General features: G+C 42.3%; 1 protein-coding gene across 5 annotated transcripts in view; it reads right to left on the bottom strand.

The window, feature by feature from the left end:
* NRIP1 (nuclear receptor interacting protein 1) overlaps positions 1-21,076 on the bottom strand; it is a 190,436-nt gene that overhangs the window by 70,228 nt on the left and 99,132 nt on the right. Inside the window, exon 5 of one of the 5 annotated variants that reach the window (XR_007477674.1) lies at positions 12,088-12,159. The exons of the other annotated variants lie outside the window; for them this stretch is intronic. The gene's annotated coding sequence lies outside the window, so the exon portion shown is untranslated. Of the gene's footprint in view, positions 1-12,087; positions 12,160-21,076 lie in introns of those variants that run through there. 5 annotated transcript variants of the gene reach the window in all.

Raw genomic sequence — 21,076 nt, forward strand, 5'->3', positions numbered from 1 at the left:
AAATGTGGATACCTTCTCCTCTTAATCTGTCTTTATCAGTTTAATTTTCCCAGACCCAGTCAGGGACCCTAAGAGGGGCAAGGAAAACTTTTTCCTCCCCTGCAGGTCTAATAAGAGTGCTTTTTCTCAGAGATTTAACTTTTAAAAGCTTGCAAATACCTTTGCTTTCCTTGCAGTGTTTATTGAATCATTATAGCCTGGGGGTTGCCAATAAATACATCTCATACACAAAGGAAAAGTGCTACATACATCACTGTCCTTACTCTTATAGTCCAAGCTCACAAAATACAATGGAAAACTAAAATGCTATGTAGACTTACACACTGCTCTTTCAACAATCACCCTTGTCTCACGAGTACCTACACTTCGTAGCACCTCACCTAGTTTGATTTGCTAACATTATATTTGGGCACACACACCACACACGTACGCTTAATGTAATTATTATCTTGGGAACCCCCAAATGACCAATGATGGAATGCTATGAAATCTTCTAAGCTGTTCTGCGAAGTTTCTAGATCAAACCTAAGCAACTATTACTGATTTTTGGCAGATATTTTGAACCTGAAATTATTAACACGAATTCTCCCTCTTTTATCCATATTTTGCCCCCCCAAATGCTATTATCACTAAAAGTTTCACTTAGGTTCAGTCAAATTAGTTTTAGAAAAACAGCAAGAGAGAACTGTGTGTTAGTTCTACACTGTTCTGAGCGCTTATGAATTGCTCCTAAATAAATGAAGTCTTATGGCTGCCAAATTCTCCCACCTACCCTTGCGCTGATGGGATTAAAAGGGAATAATGGTATAACTTCTTAGAAATAAATAAACATTCGTTTGACTTGCCTGCTGTGTTTCCATTCCATGTTGGATGAAATGTTTTTCAGTAACCAAATGTTAAATTTCCATGCAATTGACTTAGATTAGAAATGAGAATTTTATATCTAGTGATATTTATTTTTGCTGTTAATGTGTATTTATTATCCTAGAGTTGATAGGGTTTAACAATTTTCACACAAATCCATTAGAAAATCTTGTCTCCACATTAAAATATACTCAGAAGAAGAAAACTTCTCCGACTTGCACTTCTGTTGCTACCATCCTAATACAAGCAAGAATCATTTTTCTACTGGATTACCATAAGGGTCTCCTAACCTGTCTCCCTGTTTCCATCCTTGCTTTCCCCTACATCTACTTTTAACAGAGCAGATCAGGTAATCTTGTTAAATGAAGGTCAGACCATGTTATAATTCTGCACAAAATCTTCAAATGGCTACTCATTCCACCCAGAAAAAAGGTGAAGTCCTTACAATGACCACAGATTCTGCATGATCCTCCACTCTTTCCCACTGCTCACTTCACTCAGCTGCATGTGGTGCCCTTGTGGTTCTTGGGGTGGACTGGGTGTGCTCCTGCCTTAGAATCATTGCCCTGGTCAGAGCCAGTGTCTGAACTGCTCTTCCCTGAGATAACCACAAGACTATTCTCTCCCTCCTTCAAGTCGCTGCTCAAATGTCACTTTCTCAAACTCCTACTATCCTGTTTGCAACCACATCTGACCCCTAAATCTGGGCTTCTGTTACTGAACCAAACTTGGGTCCACTTGCCTGTGGGCAATAAAGCCAATCTATTGACACTGCCTTGCGGTGAAGGAAAGGGCAGCGATTATTGTAAAGCACCATAAAATAGTGAGTGCGGGGGCTTCCCTGGTGGCGCAGTGGTTGAGAGTCCGCCTGCCGATGCAGGGGACACGGGTTCGTGCCCTGGTCTGGGAATATCCCACATGCCGTGGAGCGGCTGGGCCTGTGAGCCATGGCCGCTGAGTCTGCGTGTCCGAAGCCTGTGCTCTGCATCCGGAGAGGCCACAACAGTGAGAGGCCCGCGTACCGCAAAAAAAAAAAAAAAAAAAAGTAGTAAGTGCGGAAAAAAGCCGAACTCCCAGATGGGTTTCAGGAAAGCACTTTCAAAGGCCAGGTGAGAGAGGGGAGTCTCAGGATATGTGATCAGCTTGTGCACAGTTCTCTGCTTGGTTGATGGTGAGGTAACAGGGTGATGTCACATTAGTAATCCTCACGCTCCAGTAGGCCTGGGGGCTATGTGCTCATGGTCATCAAGTAGTTATGTCTTCCATCTGTGAAACAACTCAGGAAATGTGCATCAGATACTGTTATCTAGATACATCAGAGAGGAGCTAAAGCAGAGAATATGGGAGGGGAGGGGAGGAGGGGGGAGGGGAGGGGGAGGGGGGGAGGGGGAGGGGGAGGGGGAGGGGGAGGGGAGGGGGAGGGGAGGGGGAGGGGGAGGGGAGGGGGAGGGGAGGAGGGGGGAGGGGGAGGGGGGAGGGGAGGGGGAGGGGAGGGGGAGGGGGAGGGGGAGGGGGGAGGGGAGGGGAGGGGAGGGGAGGGGGAGGGGAGGGGAGGGGAGGGGAGGGGAGGGGGAGGGGAGGGGAGGGGAGGGGGGGGGGAGGGGAAGGGGAGGGGGGAGGGGGAGGGGAGGGGGAGGGGGAGGGGGAGGGGGAGGGGGGAGGGGAGGGGAGGGGAGGGGAGGGGAGGGGAGGGGGAGGGGAGGGGAGGGGAGGGGAGGGGAGGGGAGGGGGAGGGGAGGGGAGGGGAGGGGGAGGGGAGGGGAGGGGGAGGGTGTCTGTCTCGGGAAGGCCCATAGGGTCCTGCTCTGTTACATTTCCAAGTCCATGTATACCGCTCTGTCTTTTCACCATAACACTTAGCATTTTCTACTATTGTATGTAATTTTCTTATTTATTATGGGTATTGCTAATTTTCTGTCACTTTTCCCCACTACAATGTAAACTCTTGTGAGGATGAGAACTTTTTATGCTTTGTGTATTAATATATTTCATGTACTGTGTTTGGGATATTATAGGTCAGGAAGACATGGGTTGAGAGTGGAGATGGGTTTGGGGAGTGAAAGGTAGAATATCAACTCTAGCATAAGTATAACCTCTCAGTTATACAGTAAAGTAAAATTATGGCAAAGTTTTACACCAGCCCTTAAGGAAACTTATACAGCAGAAAAGATACCGAGTAAACAAACCATATATCACTTAATATCTTCTGAGAGGATTTGGGGCTGTTAGGGACACAGCTGAACACTAGTGATCTAATCCAATGTTTTCATTATAACCATGAAGAAACTGAGGCCCAGAGATGTTAATTGATTTTTCTAAGATCACATGGTAGCTTTAATGGCCAAGACAGGACTGGTACTGAGATCTTTCTATTCCATCACTATATTTCCCAAATTTCATTTTAGCATGAGTATCATCTCTTGAAAAAATATCACCAAACAGCAATTTGTTATCATCAAGTAACAAGATCCTTATTATTCTCATCCTGGCCTTCCTGTGTCCAACTGTAGCTGTGTTGCTAGTAAGTAACAAAAATTTGTTCAAGATTTGTTTCAGGGCTTCCCTGGTGGTGCAGTGGTTGGGAGTCCGCCTGCCAATGCAGGGGTCGCGGGCTCGTTCCCCGGTCCGTGAGGATCCCACGTGCCGCTGGGCGGCTGGGCCCGTGAGCTATGTTCGCTGGGGCTGCGCGTCCGGAGCCTGTGCTCCGCAACGGGAGAGGCCGCAGCATACCGCAAAAAACAAAAACAAAAACAAAATTTGTTTCAAGTAAAGGAGAGTGCAGAGACATGTATCAACAAAATCAGGAGGAAAATTGGGTAAGAAAAGGTCAGTGTTTACACAACTGAGTATAGCTTTGACTGTTGACTGGACAGCTGTTAAATCCAGAGCTTTGTATCCCAGAAAAATACTCAATTATCAAAAAGGCATTCATTCATTCACCAGCTGCACATTAAGATTTTCTAATATTTAAAAGTCATAGAGGTCACCACGCTTAAAGAGATATTATTGAACGTTACTGTTCCTTCATAGGAATTGATTCTTTTACTATTTATTCAACTGTTCATTCAGCTGAACTCACTGAGGAGAACTGTACTGCAAATATTGAAACGGGGTCCCGTTGGAGGTTGAGTGAATCAGCATAAGTAGGCGGGGAGCTCTGCAGGCAGAAGGCTGAAAACAAGCACCCTGAATAAAGAGCCCAATTTCACATCCAGGACACCAGCCTCAAGCAGTTTCATTATCAACAAGTCTTTCGAAGTTCATGGTTTGTGCTCAAGACATATAAACGTCCCATTTTGAACTTCACAACAATAACAAAATGTACTAAGAAACTAGTGAAGGGAGAGGGAAGAAAACTTCTAGTCTGAAGCACTAGGAAATGAAGTCACCACCCAGTTTTCCTTCCTGACCTCGGGCAAATGATTGACTTTGGAACTGACAATGGCCGGCTTAGAGCTATTCAGTGTCAAGTGCCGCCTGGTTTCATGTCACTGAACATGTAACAAAGAACAGGAAAAGAGAGACTGGGGTAATGGGGGAAAGGTACATATCAAATTACATCTTGAAATCTCAATCTTTCCCAAACAAATGTAAGCACTTAGGTACATCTGAATCATTCATTCTGAAAACCCAATAGAGCCTTTCCTGGGCAAGTAGGACAGATTAAAGCCAACAATAACTCCTGCTTTGCTCAACTGATTTTTCTAGACTGAGCTAACAAAACTGGTCTTGCAGAAACCTGCCCTTGCTTCCTTTCACCTACAGAATTAAAATGTCCCTCTTGGTTATGCCACAGAACCACAACAGAGTAGCCTGGGAAATCCTAGTAGGGAAGAGGCACCCAGAGCTGAAAGGTCTGAGTTAGGACTACATACTGACTGGCTTTATTTATAGCATTATGATAATTTTCATAATGAGCTAATCACCTGCCAAAGAGCATCATCACTGTGTTTGTGCCTCGTCATCACATTGTTACCAATCCACCCAGTCATCACGTAATTACGGAACTAAAGGTCTCAGGTTTCCTTCGGTTGTATTCACTTATCTATTCATTCACTGGTTTGATTGCTTACTCACTCTTCTTCCCCCAGTTAGCTACCCAACCAACTTTTATGAGTGGGACAGGCAGGCATGATCTAACTGATGGAGATGTGAAAGACAAGACACGTTGCACAACCAGGCAGTACCTGCCCTTCCAGGTATGGCAATGGAGATGTTGGGGCAGAATGGACTGACTGAAGCTTTGCCTGGGAGAGTTGAGAAGCCTCCACTGGATCACTCTTTGAGAAATGATGAAGGGAAAGATAAGAATTAACCAGGAAGAAAGGGCATTCCAAGCAGAAGGAACGATAGGTATAAAGGCAAATAAACAGGGATAGTCTTGGTATGCTTGGGGAAGGGTGGAAAAGTTCAATATACTTGGAAAGAAAGCATAAGTAGGGATGAAAGGGAAGGGATAAAGAGCCACCAGGGAGTTGGAGGAAATGAGACTAGAAAAACAGGTCACTGTCCAAACTGCTTTTCCACTTACTGGTTTCTCAGCCCAGTGTGATATGGCCTCAACCCCACCACTCCTCTGAAAGTACAGTTATCAAGGTCACCAATGACCTTCTTATGACTGAATACTTAGGTCATTCTCAGGCCTCATTTTACTCATCATTTTTGCCGGTAGCGTACCAAAGGCTGGAGAGTTTGAGTGGTCAACTCTGAGTACAGGTAGTAAGGGGGTGCCTTGTCTATTAAAAACAATAATAAAAACTGATAAGTTTGGTCATTTTTTATTATCACAAGGTACCAGCAATTGATCAACAAAATACTCCTCCCCCTACTTTATAGCACAGGGAGCTATATTCAATATCTTGTAATATTCTAATGGAAAATAATAGATATTTATATACACATATAACTAAATCACTTTGCTGTACACCAGAAACTAATATAACATTGTGAATTAGCTATGCTTCAAGTAAAATTTTTAAAAAATTTTTTAAATAAATAAACTAATTTATTTTTTAAAAAAGGATTAAAAAATACTCCTCCCCAAAACTCTTTTATTGATCTAAGTTCTAGGCAATTGCTATTACTTTTGCATTTTAATAATATATATTATTATTATATATGTATATTATAGTATGCTATATTATATGTATATACATATGCACAATTCAAATAAGCACCTTTTTATTACTTATCCTTTAACAAATTTCATATTCTATCTGAAAGTTAATTTTAACAGTCCACAGTTAAACAGTTCACCCCAGACACAGGTGGACTCATTTCAAGAGTAAATCCAGGGACTTCCCTGGTGGCGCAGTGGTTAAGAATATGCCTACCAATGCAGGGGACACGGGTTCGAGCTCTGGTCCAGGAAGATCCCACATGCCGCAGAGCAACTAAGCCCAAGTGCCACAACTACTGAGCCTGCGCTCTAGAGCCTGCGAGCCAAAACTACTGAGCTCATGTGCCACAACTACTGAAGCCTGTGCGATTAGAGCCCGTGCTCCACAACGAGAGAAGCCACCGCAACGAGAGGCCCACGTACTGCAACGAAGAGTAGCCCCTGCTCGCCGCAGCTAGAAAAAGCCCGCATGCAGCAACGAAGACCCAACGCAGCCAAAAATAAAATAAAAACATTAAAAAAAAAAAAAGAGTAAATCCATAATGATTCAGAATCATTCAGGCTTGCGTTGGTCATTGTGTCTCCAACCCTACAGTACGTGTATTCCTATGTTTAATCAGTAGATTCAAAATATACCATGTCAACAGAGAGACTGTAAAGACAAAGAAATAGAAACTGAGTTCATTCTGTCATTTTTATGTTACCACATGTTAGGAGTTTTTATTTGTATTTAAAATCGAAAACAGCAAAACAGAGTATGAACTTTGAGGTATTTTTTATTTGCTTGGCAAGTACAAACTTTAATTCATACATGAACTAGTTTACTGAGTTTGAATAATATCTTTAAAACTGAAATTCGTTTTTTAAATGGTGCTCATTTTAAAATTAAAGACCAAATCAAGAAGATGTTTATTGATTCTTACATGATGATGACTGAGATTTCACCATATGGAGGAGGGACTCTGCCCTGAGTATTAAATGCACTCGTTACTGATCAACGCAACGTTCACCACACTCTCTTTCGGTAAATATTCTTTTCTTTTGGTTTCCATGATACACAGTCTCCCAGTTTTTTCTCACCTAGCAGTCTCCTTTGCAGGATTTTTTCTTCTCATCCGTTAAAGTACTATATTCTCAGCGTTCTGCCCCAGGAGGTCATCTCTTCTTAAACATACAAAGTGCCTTGAGCAATCTCTTCAGCTTCAAAGGCTTCAGTTATCAACTGCATGCTAACCACCACCCTCAAACCTATACCTTTGACCTAAATCTCTCCTGAAATAACTTGTTTACCCGAACTCTATGCTTAATATCTTCCCTTGAACAGCGCTTAGACATCTCCAATTCATTTGTCCGAAACTGAGCTTCATTAACTTCACCAGCAATTTGGTGAAGTCCGGAAAACCTTAATTTATCCTTCTCCTTTTTCACCCACGCCTACTCAGTTACCAAGGCTGACAAATCTCTCTCCTAAATACCTCTTGTACCATCCACTTATCTGCTTCCTCACCATCACTACCATTCCCTGCGCCACCGTCACCTCTTGCCACGATAGCTCCAACAGCTGTCTTGTGCATTGCAGACCAAGAGCTCTCCCTGAAGGGAAAATCGGATCACATCACCAAACTGCTTAACATCATCTAATAAATTTTGTGGCTTTACTTTCAAGATCCATATAAAGAGGTCTCTTTCTACCTTCAGAAACTCATCTCTCAGCCATTCTGATTCGATTTCAGTTTTTGTTCTTGTTTTTTTTTTTTTTTTTTTGCGGTACGCGGGCCTCTCACTGTTGTGGCCTCTCCCGTTGCGGAGCACAGGCTCCAGACGGGCAGGCTCAGCGGCCATGGCTCACGGGCCCAGCCGCTCCGCGGCATGTGGGATATTCCCGGACTGGGGCACGAACCCGTGTCCCCTGCATCGGCAGGCAGACTCCCAACCACTGCGCCACCAGGGAAGCCCCCGATTTCAGTTATTTTAATGCTTTAAGTTCTCTCCTACCTCCAAACCACTGTTTATGCTATTTCCATCCTCTAAATTTCAAAGAAAACATCGTTTCCTCTATAAAACCTGACTGCTATTCAAGTTTGGGTTAGATACTTTCCTGCTGCACCCTATCACAGCACCAAGTCTGTCTCTTCTAGTTTTTGACCCCCGCTCTGCAGCATGTGGGATCTTCCCGGACCGGGGCACAAACCCGCATCCCCTGCATCGGCAGACGGACTCTCAACCACTGCGCCACCAGGGAAGTCCTCTCCTGGTTTTTAAACTACCTAGACTTCAATTTTTTTTAAGAGCAGACACAGATCTGTCTTACTCCTCACTGTATTTCTAGAACCTTACACAGTGCTGTTAGAGTGGGCACTAATAAATATTTTGTTAAATGAATGAATATACGCATGAGTCGCTTTTCCCCTCACAAGAATTTCTCTACACCATAGATCATGGCTGCTTTGTCTAAGGCTTACAGCATCAATTGCTCTATTTTGACTTATTTAAAATCCACCACGTGGGGATGGAATGCAGAACCTTCAACCAACGTTAGAATCGCCCTTTCAATTTTAAATCTACTTATCAACAGAGATGGTCATTTTAAGTCTCTCTTGGTTCTGAGCTTCAGGGGAGAGTCTATAGAGGGGATCTTTTCTGATTCCAGATGAAGAGATATACACAGAAACTACCGAAAGTCAAGGCACTTCTTACAGAAAAGGATAAAGCTTTCATCACTGGAGAGGCCCAGCTAAAGTCTAATGCCAAGGAAGAGAAGAAGAGGCCAAGTGAGATTTTCTAGCCAGCACGACCTTCCCTCCCTTCGTGTTTGTCTCAACAGCAGCAGCTGCTTACTGGTCCAGTGTTTACATGAAGATGAGAGGCAACTGCACGGATTCTCTGTCTCTATCCTGCCCCAGGCGGAGCTGAGAGCATCAGGTAACAGGCACCTGGACGGGGCTCCCCACGGGCCGTCAGGGTTTCTAATCAGCTTCTCTCAGCCGGCAGATTTTGAACAGTGGGTATGTTCCAAATGTGTCAGGGCCTATTTTTCAAACATCACTGCAGATTCATTTGTTATGTCTTGCCTTTTTTTAGACCTTGACAATAAAGGGACATTTTTAACCAAGGAAGGGAAAGAGAGAAGCTAGCGTACACTGATGTCTTATGACATGCTAGGATCCACAGTGAGATTAACCTATTTCTTTGAGATCTTTGGGGCCCTATTATCTATGACTCCTTGTTATTTTCCATTCCAGGACTGCAATTATATCTGCAAAGGGGGAAGATTCAAACTACGCTTTCATGTTTATGTGCTCTGAATTCTGACATATTTCAAAGTGTGTACCTTAAGGTAGACTTTGAGGAAATCCAGGGATCTCTGCTCTGTTCCAGGTGTTTATGTGTGTGTGTGTGTGTCCAACTTAGAATATGAATTACACAAGCCTGAGAATCTTTGTTTTATTACTCTCCAAAGGACAGTGAGTGCTTCATACTTAAATTTTCACACACATGTAAATAAAACTCCCAAAGCTCTCTAATGTATTTTGTGCATGTGTAATGGAGCCTGCACCTACCCTAGGAAGACACTTGAGGAAGAGAATTTGGAGCATTAATATGAACTCCTCTGTATTTCCTTTATTTCCTATGCAGCAACAGAATGATGTATAATTTTCCCAGAGTTGCTGTAACAAATCACCACAAACTTGGTGGCTTAAGGCAACAGTGATTTATTCTCTCACTGTTCTGGAGACCAGAAGTCCAAAATCGGTTTCACCAGGGCAAAATTAAGGTGTTAGCGGGGCCACAGTCCTTTTAGAGACTCTACAGGAGACTTTTCCTTGCTCCTTCCGGCTCCTGGCATGCCTTGGCTTGTGGCTGCGTCACTACTGCCTCCATGGCCACATTGCCTTCTCTTCTTCTGTGTCCAATGTCCCCTTAGGCTCTCACTTGTAAGAACTCTTGTGATTGCAATTTTTTTTTTTTTTTTGCTGTACGCGGGCCTCTCACTGTTGTGGCCTCTCCCGTTGCGGAGCACAGGCTCCAGACGCACAGGCTCAGCGACCATGGCTCACAGGCCCAGCCGCTCCGCGGCATGTGGGATCTTCCCGGACCGGTGAACGAACCCGTGTCCCCTGCATCGGCGGGCGGACTCTCAACCACTGCGCCACCAGGGAAGCCCCTGTGATTGATTTCATACCTGTCTGGATAATCTGTGATAATCTTTCCTTAAAAGCCTAAACTTAACCATATCTGCAAATCCCATTTTACCGTGTGAAGGAACATTCATAGGTTCCAGGGATTAAAATATGGCTATTCGTATGGGGGTCATATTCAGCCTATCACAGTGGTTCAGGCATCACCTTACTAAAAATGAATTTCTTCTGGGGTACAAGCCATTCAGGGGAAATCAAAGGTGAGAGGCACAAGCTGTGACAGCAAGAACCATTCTCAAAAAAAAAAAAAAAAAAATTTAGGGGCTTCCCTGGAGGCGCAGTGGTTGAGAGTCCGCCTGCCGATGCAGGGGACGCGGGTTCGTGACCCGGTCCGGGAAGATCCCACATGCTGCAGAGCGGCTGGGCCCGTGAACCATGGCCGCTGAGCCTGCGCGTCCAGAGCCTGTGCTCCTCAACAACAGAGGCCACGACAGTGAGAGGCCCGCGTACCGCAAAATAAATAAATAAGTAAATAAATAAAAATTTATTCTGACTCTGTGATTCAGAAGTCAATGAGGAAATGGGTTCTTGACTTTAGAAAAGGATTGTGTGCCAAAATTTTGTGAGGCAGTTCTGTAAAGCTCAGATCTTAGAACACTTTTCTACAGAAACAATGAAGCTTAAGACAGTTTTGATTCTAGTGAGCCACAAAGAGCGAATTCAATGTAACCGAGATACATCGAAGTTTACTTTTGTCTTCTTAAAATCTGCTCTATGGAAATCATAAGAAAAGCAAAACTCAAAATGTGTGTGCAAAGATGTTTTTGGCAACACTATGTATCATAGCATAAAAAAAGGTTTGGAGAGAGAACCTTAAATAAGCAACAATATAGAAGGATTTTAATAAATTCTAGAATATCCACATAATGGAAGGTCATTTAGCCATATTAAGGTGACGTAAAAATTGTTAGACATGAGAAAATGTGCATATGAAATTTGTGAACTGTCGTGACAACATGTGTTTTGCTTGTGAAGCTGTAATTTGGGCAGGGCTCATTGGGGTCAGCTTCTCTCTACTCCACTTGGCATCGGCTGTAGCAGCTCAGAGGCTGCAATCATCTGAGGGTTCACTTACTCATACGTCCATCCATTGACGCTGTTGGTCAGAATACCTACACATAGGCTCTCCGTGTGACCTAGGCTTCCCCTCCTCGTTTCCAAGGGCCGGTGTCCTAAAAATGAGAGCCAGGCAGAAGCTGTATCACCTTTTATGACCTAGCCCTAGAAGCCATGCAACATCCCTTTCACCACATTCTATTGATCGAGGCAGTTGCAAGCCCTTGCCAGTTATATGTGGAGGGAAAATAAGACTCTATGTGTTGTTGGAGAGGCCAGGTTCTCGCACCAGAAAATATCTGGTGGCCACTTTTGGAAAATACAGTCTGCCACACAAGGACAGAGCATAATCCTGACAATGTTAAACACAAATACGTAATTACTGGCAGATTGGAAGAAAGTAGTAATCGTATTTCATATTAATAGAGATAACTAATAGTATTTATGTCTTGCGGGTAGAATTATAGGTGATTTTTGTGTTCTTCTTTGTGTACTTTTCTGAATTCCCCATACATTTTATGAGTAAATATAATTGTTATGACTGAAAATATCGACATCCTTTTTAGAAAAGAGAATATGTGAATAGCACTTTACATAATATTTTCATGTGTAATACATCATGTGATCCTAGCAATAGTCCAGTGGGCAAGAGGTACTGAACAAATTTTCGGGCCCCAAATCTGAGACTGAGACAAATTCATGCTAGTTTTTGGGGGAGCTGAACTTCAAATTCCAGTCTTTTGATTCCAAAGTCTTGTTTTCCACTGTACATAGTTTCCATGGTTTCTCCCTTAAAGTGGGTTGGAAATTGCAGTTAATATACTTACAATCTAGGGGAGAATCTCTTCTATTTTCTTGCCCCTCATTGCCACAGTGATGGAAGGATGATTCTTCCTCCCTCTTTATACCATCTCTTTTGCTCTAGAGGTAAGTGTTGGGAAGAGGTAAGATTAGAAACCCTTGAGAAGCTTCTGAAAACGTGCAGGGAAAACAGAATGGGGAATGCAGGAGTTTGGGATGGGGACTTGGGAGACTTCTCTTGCAGTGGGAAACATCAAGCAGGAGTACAGGGATGACTTCGGATCCTGTTGCCTATAGGCTCAAATAGCGCAGGTAGGGACTGGCTATGTCTTCATCTTTACCACGGTGATGCTGAGACAAGATGCATGAGAAAAAATGAAGCAGGGCTGACTTTCCCAAGAACATTAGTTTCCATAAGGAAGAGGAGAAGTTTCTGGGGATGGACTAGTAAAGGAGTACTTAGTTCTAAGAGCTGATCATAAATAACTAAAGGATTTTCATAAAGTGGGTGCTGGTAACCCAAATTCCCAGCAAATCTGGGAAAAGAAGGGTGTCTAGTTAGCTAAAGGATTCAAGAGCAATTAAATGAATTTGAAATGACCTCAACCAAAATTGTCTTCTCAGTTGAAATTTGTTTCAAGATGAGTTTAGGTTCAAATGGAATATCCAATTTTGGAAAGAGAAGAAAAGCTTTAATCACATAAACAAACTAAAACAATAAAACCAATAAATGTATATGGATATAGTTATGGTGTCTGTTTCTGACACCACGACTGAACATCTCTCTATTGTTATACTGAGCTTACGTGAAAAGCACTCATCGTCATTGGTTTTGAATCCTTCAGTGTCAGCGGTGCCAACTCTCCAGCGTGTACTAACTTCACGCTCAACTCCATCATCTTCCTTAGAGTAACGCTGTAGAGCTTGTGGCAAACTTAAGCTTTTTCCTTAGGATTAGTAGATATCATCTGAATCCTTAAGTTTTGTTAATTTTAGCTTCTAGTCCATAGTGTGAAGAGGAAAGGCAAACATTAAAATATAATCAAATTAAATTTAGTGATCAAAAGGACATTGTTCTATGCTCAGGCAAATCCTATATTAAAAGTAGATATTACTGAATGTTCACCAATGCTTCTGGTTCTTCTTTTTCCAGGTATACCACGTACATAGTTAAACTTCCTACCATCTTGAAGCTAAGCAGACCAGTGCTTTGGTTGGTGTAACGTGAGGAGGTGTTAAGTCTTTTAAATTTGGTGCTCAGTTCGCCATGTTCTTTTCTCTCTGCCAAGGCAACCAGTGACACTCCCAGACAGTGGAGGTACCACCACCCTGGATGAGCGTGACCATGAGCAGAGCCCGCTGCCAACTCAAGTTGGACATGTAGCAAGAATATGAAATAAACCTTTGAGGTTTTCAGTCACTGAGAGTTTGATACTGCAACATAACGTAGCTTAACCTGGTTGGTACATCCAGTGAAACTGATGGGCTTGGAATTGATGATTAAGCATTTCTTAAGCACAGGAGTTGTGGGAAATTTGAATTATTGGGAAGGTCAGCTCTGCCCTCTTAAAACACACATCAAAAAAGAAAAAGGAAGAAATAAAAATGAAAAAAAATTATATAAAAATATATCAGAAATAATAAAAATCCCAATTTTTAAAAATTTTAATAAAAGAAAAACCTTGAAAAATGTCCACATAAAAGCCCTCACAGCAGCTCTATTCATAACTGTCAAAACCTGAAAGCCACCAAGATGTCCTTCAATAGGTAAATGGATAAACAAAATGTGATATATATACATACAATAGAATATCATTCAGTGATTAAATGAACTTAAGCTACAAAGGCACATAAACCTTAAAATTGTATTGCTAAGTGAAAGAAGCCAATCTGAAAAGACTACATACTATATGGTTCCAGTTATATGACATTTTGGAAAGGTAAAAACTATGGAGACAAAGTGATCGGTGGTTGCCAGGCCCTGGAAAGAGGTGGGAGTGAGCGCAGGAGTGCATGGGAGGGATGAATAGGTAGAATTTAGGGAATTTTTAGGGCAGTGAAACTGTGATGATATTCAAATTGTGGGTACTTGTAATTATACATTTGTCAAAACCCATAGAGTATATAATACAAAGAATGAACTTTGTATTAAAAATACAAAGTCTACAAAGAATGAACTTTATATTAAAAATACAAAGTCCAATACAAAGTCCAATATAAACCAAGGACTTTAGTTAAAATAATGTATATTGGTTCATCAATTGTAACAAATGTATGGCACTAATACAAGATGTTAATAATAAGGGAAACAGAGGGGGTAGCAGTGTGGAGGTATATGGGGGAGCTCTGTTCTTTCTGCTCAATTTTTCTATAAACCTGAAACTGCTCAAAAAATTAATTTAAAAAAAAGCGTAAGAAAAAAACCCAAAGAATAATTTTCCTGAGTTAAATACCAAAGAGCATTTAAATGATTACAAATTGAATATGTAAGTGGTGGCCGTTTGTTGCATTGAGTTTGGTCTGTTGGGTTCAATTGTGGAGCATTTGATGGCAGGAAGAGTTATGAATCGGAATATTATCCAAGGGAGGATGTGAAAAAAAATTAAATGAAATTCTCGGAAAAAAGAAAATAGATTTAAGTAAATTATGTTTAATAGGAGGTAAGAAAAGAGTCATTCAAAATAGCACGGGCCAGAAATGTGTCATCCTATGGGTAGAAATAATGCTGCAGCACAACACTGCTTAAGTAGGTTACCCTGGAGGAATGTGGCTTTGAGTCCATTTATTTGTTGATGAGAAATAAGGTAAGTAAGAGGGACCCACTTTGGGAATGGCAGCCTGAGGGGCTCTGCAAACCCGTTCTCCAGCAAAACAACGTAAGTGGTAAAATTATTTTTTAAAAGTACTCTGGGGCTTCCCTGGTGGCGCAGTGGTTGAGAGTCCGCCTGCCGATGCAGGGGACGCGGGTTCGTGCCCCGGTCTGGGAAGATACCACATGCCGCGGAACGGCTGGGTCCGTGAGCCACGGCTGCTGAGCCTGTGCGTCTGGAGCCTGTGCTCCGCAACGGGAGAGGCCACAACAGTGAGAGGCCCGCGTACCGCAAAAAAAAAAAAAAAAAAGTACTCTGAAAATTTTCCTAAAGGAACACATCAAATGAGGAACATTATGTAAGAAAATCTCTTAAATCTTGCTAAGAACATTTGAGCCATGACCTACTCCTTCTCCCTCACCGTAGCTTAGTGTGATGGAAGATCCACTCAAGCTGGGTGTGGCCGTGAAAATGAGGGTCCCTCTCCCCAGCTCCAGTTAAGGGTGTCAATATCTCCTTGGAAGGGCCAGGTGACCAGCATTTCTCATCCTCTGCAAAACTCTGGGTTACAGAGGCTACTGTCGACTGAAAAAAAATGCATAACCTAAACATTGAAAATTATGTTTTATTCAGTGGACTTCCTGGGGACTCAAGCCCAGGAAACAGCCTCTCAGCTCTGAGGAACTGCTCGGAAGAGGTAAGGGATGAGCCAGGATATAAAGGAGTTTTTGCAAAAAAAAAAAAAAAAACAGGGAGTCAGAACATCAAAAGATTACTTACTATTAGTTAAAGAAAAACCAGACATCTCAAGTTAACGCATTCAGTGTTTTTCTTTGTACCTGAAGATGCAAGAATCTGGGGTCATTGAAATCATTCCTTTGATATGCACCTGACTATCTAGGCCCAGCATCCTGTTTTTCTCCATCCTGAATCCCCTCAGGGTACACAGTCAGCTGCAGTGGCTGCTGGTTTGATGGCTGTAACATCCTTTGTTTACTGATATGGCAGGTGACATTTTTTTGTCAACACTACCTTCCAGGTGAGTGCCACTGAAAGTCAAGGGCTTTCTTCCTCTACTGAGCTTCTTCTCTAAGGGCAGACAATCTATCTTAAATGTGGCAGGGAAGAATAAGGGGCTGTAATTGCCCTAGGCCCAGCTCATTCATAGGGTAGAGCTTCCCCACTGGGAGTGGTGAACTGAGAAGACCCAAAGCTATCATGCTCACCCAGCATCCAATTCGTAAAAACAGGGATGTTACTCAGAGAGAAACAGGCCACTATCTCTGTCTTTAGCAATGGCACAGTGGCTCAGAAATTTTGACCAGGGGTTGAGACAAGCCATAAAAACGGAGAGCTCTGAAGCTCTCCCTTCATTTAGAACAGAGTGTGAGAAACTTCAAGCCTAAAATATTCTTGAAAACAACAAAGATCTTGGTGGTAAGCAATTGAGAGGAGGCTGTTAGCTCTATGAGAATAGTAAGCTAAACCACAGGTCAGCTAGTTTACCAGAGGGAATCAGGGAAAGAGACAGCTAAGAAGAGCCCTCTGGGAACGAATAAATCTCAAAGACCTGCCTCAAAAACCACACTTGCAAAAGGGCCCAAATGTAATTGGGTCAGACAGTGGAGATATTTATGGCCAGGGCATTGTCAAAAAAAAAAAAAAATAATAGTAATATACACACACACACACACACACATACATACAGAGAGAGAGAGAGTAATGAGAGGACAATTAGTGGAGCCTAACAGCTGGGTGTGACACCAAAAGAGGCAGACAGCAGAGAGATCAGGGAAAGAGCCAACTAAACAGGACCCTGCTAAAACCAACGTTATCCCAGGATGACTCTGTTGGAAAACATCAAAGAAGACCTAAATATGTGGGAAGACACTCTATGTTCACAGATTGGAAGATTTAATTTTGTTAAAATGACAATACTCCGCAAATGATCTGCACAAATTCAACACAATCCCTATCAAAATCTCAGCTATCATTTTTGCAGAAATTGACAGTTTTATCCTAAACGTCATATGTAAATTTAAGAAACCAACAACAGCCAAAATAATCTTGAAAAACAGATTTAGAAGACTCACACTCCCTGATTTCAAAAATGCCTACAAAACTCTAGTGATCAAGATGGTGTGGTATTGGCATAGGATAATCACATACATCCATGGAAGAGGACTGAGAGTCCAGAAATGAACCCCTACATTTACAGTCAATTGACTTCATACCCTCATACTTCATGGGTGGCAATATCCAAAACAAATGTTGATTGGTTGTCCATCCTGCTTTTGATGAGTGACTACAAAGTCCACAGCAAAAATATTCATAATAGCTAAAAAAGAAAACCACCCAAATGTCCATCAACTGATAAAATGACATATACATACAATGGGAAATTATTCAGCAGTAAAAGAAGAAAGTACTGATACATGCTATAACATGGATGAACCTTGAAAACACTAAACTAAGGTGAATAAAGCCATTCAGAAAAGGTCATGTATTGTACGATACCACTTACATGAAATGTCCAGAACATCTAACTCTATAGACAGAAACGATATTAGTTATCTAGTGACTCCATGAATACACTAAAAATCATTGAATTGTCCACTTTAAATGGGTAAATTGTATAGTATATCAATTACCTCTCCTTAAATCTATTCTATTAAAAAGAAAAAGAGAGAACGAGAGAGAGAAAGAGAGGAAAGAGAAAAAGGAAGGAAGGGAGGAAGGAAATAAGGAAGCAAGGAAGCAATCTGGTAAGTCGGATGATGTGTTTGAGCTCTGGCCTGTATTCCTGCTTCAGTAAGATTTCACTTGGTGATGATCAGAAACAGCCTCTAAGTACTATATGGTCCCATTAATCTAGTGGCATCAATGTCACTGTTATTTTAAAAAGTTGCACTTTGACTATTCACTTTGAAAGTTGCACTTTGGCTTCTGGGAACCTTTCTTGCATTACTATCAGTTAACAATTTGGAGCAAAAGTGAGTCCTGGAATACAGCTTTTAGCATGATCACCTCACCCTTAATACTATTTGCTCTTTAGGGCCAGTTGGATAAATACGCATGATGCTTTGATGGTTATTAGGTTGCTGTCTGGTTTGGTTTTAGGGGAAATGTTAAGTTCATAAGCTTCTTATCACTCTTTTCCCTGGTCTCATATCCCAGTCCTGCAAGTCTACAACCTTACCCAAGTATGAAGAGATGCTGGGGGAAAAAAAATAAAACCAAAAACAACGCAAAAAATCCCCACCTGATTTTAAATATCCAGACTCGCAAGAAACTCCTTACCTTTGATGAGAGGATGAGTATGATTATTTTCTATTAATATGGTTAAGATTAGAAGCCTTCTTGATTCGCTTAAGCTAGAAAGGAGCGCATAGGAAGAGAACAGCTTAGGGAGCGTCCCCTCTTCCTTAGAAAACTAGGGACACTGTGCTTCCAACTTCTCTGTCCTCTAAATATGTCTCTAGCTCTTTCCACTATCTAATTACATAAAACATCCACTTAAAAATGTCCCCTCTGAGACAGAGGTTTCCATCTGTTTCTTCCCCATGGCCTAATATCAGGTAGAAATCATGAGTCATCAGTCCTTGGCTAGGGAAAGGGGACCATTTCATCTCCACTGAAAGCCAATCTCCTCCTCCTGAATATGCTCTATATTTGGATTTTCCACTACCATTTGGACATATGATAAGAGCGATTTCATCTAAGACTTTATTCTTTCTCTTGGGGGTTGGGAACACGAAATGTGGTTTCTCTGGACAAATAAAATGCAGCAGTTAAAAAAAAAAGTTTATTAATTTTATGTTATCAGAATGAAAGGAAATTAACATCTCTCAGTCCACCTCCACACATACAAAAGAGATGAGCTTCTGCTGTCACAGTGATTTAGCACACCTTTATTAAGCAACTGCTGATTCACTGAACATTTGTATTACTTTTCTGATACTCTTAGAACCTGTTGACGTGGCTTTCTAGGTAAGTTGCCACGGTCAAAGCCCTCCGATGAACGTGAATACGTGTGCTAGTGGACTAGTTCGTATGCGGCACTGGTCTCTTGGCATTTCCACAACTGTAGGGACTCAGATTTCCTTGAGGATCTGAAATAGCCTAATGCTAAATCCAGGTCCTACCCTGGTGAGGGTCTTACCGTCAAGGAGTTAGTTGCACCACACCCACCAGGAGAGCATGTTCTGCCTGGGTTTCATTCTCCATAGTTCAGGAGAGTGTAGCCCTGTGCATCAGGAACTTATTCATGATTGGCAGGAGAGGCCATGGAGTCTTGCCTCAGGCCTATCTCAGTGTGGTGTTTGGAAGCTTCCCTGCTAAAGGCAAAAATTCTAAGATGCTCACTGCTGTTTGTAAGAAGATATGGTACAACAGGTAATTAGACCTACATTGGCAAAAACCCCAAAGTTCCCGTCCCATTCTCGAGAACCAGCTCCTCTTGTTAGGAATTTCTCAGCTGATAGCATCTCTGCAGATTAGAGAGGACAGAAGAAAGAATGCCTGGCTTGGCCTACAGAGACCATGAGCCCTAGGGCTAGAGGTAGCCTGGGAGACTGGGCATTGTTTCAGGGAAATGGATGCATCCCAACCTTGTAAATTACTTTGTTTCCCAGCCCAGGGAAGGGGAGGCAGCCTTTCAGTTTTTGTGTGGGGAGAAATCAACCTTCTTTCATTCTTTGACTGGTCATACATTTACTGAGTTAACTGTTACATATCAGGATTTGGACACACTTCACACTTTTTGCCTTTAGAAGGAATACAAAGTATGTTGTTAACCACTCTAATGAAGGAAATTAAGAGAGGTCTACACAAAGCATTATGGGACTGCAGAGGGCTGAGGAACACACTGCCTGAAGGAACTACAGAGGGTTCTTTGAGCGGCAATATTTGTTAGGTTTTGAAGATAAATACAAATTTACAAGGCTGCAGATGGGGAGGAGAGGGCAAAGGAAGGAGGTATTTTAGGCAGAGAGTGTCACATGGTTGAAGGTGATGCCAAGAAGGCATCTTCTTGATGCCAGGAAGGCAGATGTGCTCAGGAAACTGAATTCCTACTGGGAAGGTTTTGAACACTAGAATGATTGGTGGCGATGGGCAGAGAGGTGTTAGATGGTGGGAGAATGAGTTGAAAATTTGAGAATGTAGTCAGGGCCACAAGTCCAAGGGCACTCTACCAGATGCAGCAAGGCCAGCTAGCACATCCAACTGGGTGCTGCGAGTCTTATAAGAATTTGCTGCTCATGGAAAGATTGGCTACAATGGCTACTAGGGGCAACCTGGGAGAAATCTATATTCTAATTATAGTGAAGTCATCTTACTGTTCTATCCTTAAATTACCATTTCAAACCAGTTAAGGGAAAATACAATCTCAGAAAACATACCAACACCAAAGCTCTACTCTGGGGCCCCGCTGGTGCAGCTTTCAAAAACTACGGGCTGGGCTTCCCTGGTGGCGTAGTGGTTGAGAGTCTGCCTGCCGATGCAGGGGACACGGGTTTGTGCCCCGGTCCGGGAAGATCCCACATGCCGCGGAGCGGCTGGGCCCGTGAGCCATGGCCGCTGAGCCTGCCCGTCTGGAGCCTGTGCTCCGCAACGGGAGAGGCCACAACAGTGAGAGGCCCGCGTACCGCAAAAAACAAAAAAACAAAAAAAACAAACAAAAAAAACTACGGGCTATGAAACACATACAAATGTTAGGCCATTTCCTTTTCCAGATGTGTTTGGAGGTAAATGCGTATCAGCAAAAAAGAGCAAAATGAACAGTCCAAAAGGATTGTAAACTTTTCTTAAAGCTCAGAGCACCTAACCAATGAAGTTTGGTAAAAGCAAAGGCTGGACGGTAGGTCTTTGTCGGTAAAAAGGCTGTAAAAGGACTGTTTGGAATGGCTGAAAAATCCTCTTCTGACTACAGAAGTGTACTATTGATATTTTAAAATTTGGCTATTGCTGGAAGGGTTTATGTATTTACCTTTAGATACTCAAATGAAGGCATCATAAGTGCAGCAGCACTTCTCCAGGACTGAAGTTTATGGGATTTGAATTTTATTTCCAATTATTCTGTTTTACCAACTAAAGAGTACATTAACTCTGGCTTTTTAGAGCAAGGGTCTTTAACTTGCCTACGAGGACGGCATCTTTAAAATGTTTTAAGTATTATCGTGCCAACCATTTAGAGAAATGTAGCAGTAAATTAACGCTAAAAGGTG

This window comes from Orcinus orca, chromosome 5 (assembly GCF_937001465.1).
Source record: "Orcinus orca chromosome 5, mOrcOrc1.1, whole genome shotgun sequence".
Lineage (NCBI taxonomy): Eukaryota > Metazoa > Chordata > Mammalia > Artiodactyla > Delphinidae > Orcinus > Orcinus orca.